Source organism: Antennarius striatus, chromosome 9 (genome assembly GCF_040054535.1).
Source record: "Antennarius striatus isolate MH-2024 chromosome 9, ASM4005453v1, whole genome shotgun sequence".
NCBI lineage: Eukaryota > Metazoa > Chordata > Actinopteri > Lophiiformes > Antennariidae > Antennarius > Antennarius striatus.
The window spans coordinates 14169707-14175706 of NC_090784.1; positions in this window are offsets into that span (position 1 = coordinate 14169707).

Sequence of the window (6000 nt, forward strand, 5' to 3'; positions counted from 1 at the left end):
AAATGAAATTCTCCCACAGAAAAGCTCTGCACTTACCTGGGATTTAGAAAATCTCTAGCAGGTCTTTCTATCACTCACACACACACACACACACACACACACACACACACACACACACACACACACACACACACACACACACACACACACACACACACACACACACACACACACACACACACACACACACACACACACACACCCTAAGGCTAGCAGAGGCTGAGCACTGAATGAACGAGGAAGAGAGACAGAGAGGGATTACAATGGGCTGTGTCTGGAATGGTCGTACAATGACAGGATGGGAAAAGTGACCTATGAAGGTGCTCAAAAACACAAGGGGAGAGCTGAGTTTTAGACAAAATTGATCTGTCTATCTCTCAGGCTGAAGAACCATAGACGACCTAGGGTGGTCCATGAGTTTTAGAGGACCAGCAGATGTATTGGGAAACTTAATCTATTCCCCTGGTTGTAGAGCATTGCTGGCCATATATCTCTAAGGCATAAATATGTAAACAAACAAACAACCAGCAAACAAACAAATACATACATACATCCTTCTCTTTGAACACATTCACAAAATCTCACCTTTTTTGACCTTGATAAGGAGTTTCGAAGATAATCTTTGATCTATATATAGACAATGATTATTTGACACATTGTAAAACCTGTTCACTGTAAAATGTGTCAGTGGACAAATCTAACGTCATTATTTTTGCAGCAGCATTCTTGGAGTGTTCAATTCTAGGATGCCAAGTGCACCCCCAGTTTGTTTACTTCTTATTGGTTAATGTCAAGGCGTCCTCGAGAGAGCAGGTCAGATGTTGGGTTATACTAAAGATAAGAAAAGGATTAATGGATTTTAAGTGACATTTTCTATTTTTGTAGTGCTGCTGTTCCTAACTACTTTGGCAATGAAACAATACAAAAGCTAAAAAAGGATTTCGCTCACACAAATCAATGCCAGCCTGTGAACTTACATGATTCTGAAGAGCCTGATTTTTGTCAGGTAGCTTGCAAACACTGTTTCTTAAAAATAACAGAAAAAAATCAGAGGAATCAGAGGTACAAACAAAATAACTTGTAACTGCTCCCCTGAGGAGTTCACTTCGTTTAATTTGAGAGGCGACCAGAGAGCCAACCTCTCTATTCTGGTCCTGAAGCAATTAAATGCCTTCAATGATTGCACTGATAAACTATCCCACGTCTTTAACGGGCCCTCTTTTCTTGTGTTGTTAAGCAGAGTCATTACACTGAAAATCACTTCTGTTGATGGAGTTTGGTTGGAGGAAAAGGTACTAGGAAAAATCCTGTGAAGGATTTCATGAAGTTTCTGTTTTAATTATATCAGAGAGGAGGAGATCAGAAATGGGGCTGCAGAAGCCCTATTGCTCTTCTATGCTATCAGTCTATCTTTTAATTATCCACTGCGTGGAAGAGAGAATGTTGGTATGGAAAATCAGAGATAAGAGGGGTTTACATTCCTTCATGAACTACCAGGCAGAAGTGTATGATTGTCTGATGATTGAGCCCCTCATCTTTTCCCACTTTCCTCTCATTCTTGTGTCTAATAGAGGTAATACACTTTTCTCTTTAGAATTTAAATCTTTGCCTCCCTTCTATCCCTCCCATACCTAGTCAGTTATTCTTTTACTGTGTGTTTAATGTGGAGCATTAAAATCCATCATGGAAGAATAGCGTAACCTGAATCCTTGAATAATGTTTTTTTTCACAAGAATAAAATATCAGTTGGGTGCGATAAAATTGGAAAATGCAAATATGAATAGGGAAAAACAAGGGGAGTGAAACATGATAAATGTAATCTATAGACCACTGAAGCTAGGGTGCAAGGGTACAGTGCAGGAAAGGATTATGAAATGTGTTACCAAAACATGAATCACCCTCAATGGCTTGATATTTACCTTGACCCATGATCTACTGCAGTGTATTCACTGTGAGTCCCGTAAAAAAAAAAAAAAAGACCTGCCTTGCTAAAGAAGTATTTTACTGCTACAAAGATAGCCTTGTCATAAAACGGGGCTGTTTATGATGTAGAAAGACACAAATAATTCTGAAACTGGAATTAGATGAAAAGAGGAAATGGAACATTGCTGTGATATTACTTTCCTCTCAAAAGTTAAAAACCTATAACATCAGTCTCATCTGCCCATAAATATCATGCGTGTCGAGGGATGTAATTTGATTTGCGAGGTGCTTGGCTGTTGATCGTCTGATCTGATACAGGAAACAATATGGATGATAAACAATCTTAAATGATAGTAATTAGTGAACTAAAAAAAACTTTTGAAGGCATTTTAAGGTCACTGTAGGCAGTAACTAGGGTGATGGAGAAATTTGGACTTTGCCTGTTTTGAGCCTCTGTTTTTACATTGCTCTCTTACTTGAGAGATTGGTGGATGAAGTAAAGCTGATTATTCTATACATACAGATCATATGGGATAATGGGTCTGCCTGAACATGTTTGGCTTTAGATGCTGCTGTAACTGACAAAAGATGAAATTGATGAATCTGTGAAGAATGGTAAGTGATGAGGAGGTGGTGCTCAATATAACACGCCTAAAGCTGGTAAATGGAGTGAATCAGATTTGAAAATACAGCCTGCAAAGGAAGGCGTGTTACTGACACAGGAATGGCGTATGTAATCAACTGATGGGGACAAGTGAACTCAATTTATAGCCCCAGACCATGATAACAGGAAAGTCTGCAAAGGGTTTAAATCTTCCTGACTGAACTTTTGCCAGACAATGAAACAGCAGTTCCTTGTGACATTCTTAACATGTTACAGTTAACAGTACATTAATATTAGAAAATATGAAAATATTTTACCCTGTATTTCATAGTACAACTCAGTGTCCTCACATCAAACTCATTTCACAATCCAAGACATGTTGTTCTTGTTTTATTGTCAACACTAAGATGGTAAGATGTTATGTTTTACTAGAGTTTTTTTTAACTATCTGTTAGCAAGTTTATTGAAAGAGTGAATAGATTTTGGAGCCAATTTTAGAGTAGATAAGTACTCAGGGAGAAATGTAATTTTGGTAGTATTTCAGATCTTCATGGACTCACAATGTGCTTTGCGATTCACTGCCGACTCAAGGTGTTCACCAGGGAGATGAGTGAAGAGGAGCAGCAGCTGCAGCTCTGCTGCTTAGAGAGAACATTGGGCACCTGCGAAGGTGAACTCCATGACAGATTTATTTAGAAAATGAAGGTTTGCCACATAGAGGCTGAAGAATGTCCACACATTGCATAAAGAAATGAGCTTCACAGGGTAAACCAAACTTTTTAAAATGGATTTATCTTTGCAGAGGTTAGACTGCTCTGAGTTCTGACTTGTGGAATTTTTCTTTCAGTTTTCAATGATGATACACATTAAATGTCCTTGAGTTATCACATTGAATTTCAAATTTGCATTTATTTTTTAAAAATCAGTTACTCTGTATTTGGCAACAAACATACATTAGCTCTATACTGAGTTCATGCCATGAGTTATTGTTTTTCTTTGTTTGCCGCTACGAAACTTTTATGTCAGAATCACAACCTTTCAATTCTTTATTAAGAAACATCAACTTCTTACATTTTATAATGGTGATAATTTTGATGAAGATTTTTATACATAACATGCTGGGAATTTTGCAGGTTGATTATACAATGCGTAATTTTCAAAAATGTCTCATTAATCCTCATCTAATTATCGTAATATCCAATTGGACTACATTGCTTACAGAATCAGTTTGTTGAATTCCATATGGTCGTCTTCACATAAATTCTTCACATAAATTCTATTTCTTTGACGCTTTGACACTGTGTTCCATAACTGAAGTACAATTCACCCTAAATTCCCTCGTTTCTCTATTTTATTGTACACTTTAATTACTTACAAGTTCTAAATTTACGACTTCCTTTATTGAGGGCTGACATTAGTAAAAGGAATTTTTTATTTAACTGTCCTTCCTTTAACTGTGACAAGTTATTTTTTCAGAATCTCCACATGGCATTGCTGGTTGTTGTGTCAGTTGATTTGTGTGGGTAATTTTTATTTTTTGTGAGTACATATGTGCTTATGTTGACGTAATCTGTAATTTCTAATTAATAATTTACTGCCCTGGAATCTGGGCCTTTTGCTGCATAAATGTGAATACCTTCTCTCCTCTCTTCTTCCCCTTTCTTTCCCATGTGGAATATCTATTTTAGGAACCTGATGTGCTCTGACAGCTTTCACACATTTGCTCCATGGCACTAATGCTGAGCAGCATATACAGACACACACAGGATGACACACGCACACAAATATCATAAAGGAAAGCAATGCATGTCCATATAAAGGAATATTGAGTGTTTCTAATGTCAACGTTTACAGGCAGTCCTCAGGACATGCCAGATGGGTAAATTGGCTTCAGTGAAAACACAATGAAACACAACACAATACAAAATGCTCTGTCCAAAAGGCACAGTGTATTACCACACATACGCAATACAAAACATTACCATAAAGTACAATACAAATCCGCTCAACATGAAACATCACTATATATTGCAATGAGCTACACTGCATAATGCATATTCCTCATCCATTTAGTATTGAGTGCAGGCGACTGTCTGTTCGGGGCCTGCCAACCATGATGATATGATATTGAATCGCAATGTGTCAAGTAAGATTATGGCTACATTTAGACACGACATGGAAAGGAGTTTCACAATGTGCGGGTTTTGTACGCTATTTGTGTGTGCTTGTTTGTGTTCAAATTTACGTGTCACGTGCACACATGCAGACACAAACACACGTGCAAGCATACACAAAGCCTCAGCACTGTGGTCCACAATTAAATGCCATTCTGTCACTAAGGAAGTGTAATTATACTCCTCTGGTGAAAAAAACAACAACGTTCCATCGAATGTTTCTTTGAATTTCTACAGCAACATGGCAGGATAGGTGACCTGGACAAAGCCAGACACACACACACATACACACACACACACACACACACACACACACACACACACACACACACACACACACACACACACACACACACACACACACACACACACACACACACACACACACACACACACACACACACACACACACACACACGCGGATGCACACAAGCACTCACAATTGACAAACACTCAAGAAGGTCCACATAGAAATATTGGTACTCAGCCAATAAATGTTTGTTGCACTGTGGGCTACTTTTGTCAACCTGCTCACTCTTATACCAACCCCCATAGTGCAGCCCGTATGATTAGATGACATTTAGGAGTTAGACCTTCAGCTATTATTTGAGCATTTTTTTTCTCTTTTCTGAATTGAATGTCAGGTTCATCTGTGGAAAGAAAAAATATGAAAACACTTTATTAATCTTGAATAACTGCCACAATGTCAACTGGGCTTCCTGCTAGCTCTGTTTAATTGTGCTTGTGTGTGTGTGTGTGTCTGTGTGTGTGTGTGTGTGTGTGTGTGTGTCTGTGTGTGTGTGTCTGTGTGTGTGTGTGTGTGTGCGCGCGCACGCACATGTGTCCTGCATGAAGCATGAAGGTCAGCAGCAAGGGTATTCAGAGTCATTGTATATTTCCTCTTTTGCAAGTCAATCAGAAACAGCCATCTGGGTCCTCTGACATGTCAGAGGTCAGTGCTCTCAGCCTGGTCACACAGCAATTAACCCACACGTACTGTACGAACTGTCTCATCTTCAAACACTTTGCCTATCTCCTCAGACAAATGCAGAGGCAGCAACTGCTGCTAATTTGAACTATGTGTCTATCTCTTCACTCCTTTTCCAATTGTGCCCTTCTCAATGGGGTCAACAAGTAATGTGCCAGCTTCAGTCAAATGTATTCCTTACATCCCTTAAAGGGACAGTAAACTCATTTTTAAGTGACATATACCGTATGTTATTCATCATTATGAAAAATAGAAAAAAACAATTATGTGTCTAGCGTCATCCCTTTGGTCAGAAAACCTTAAAATCGGCG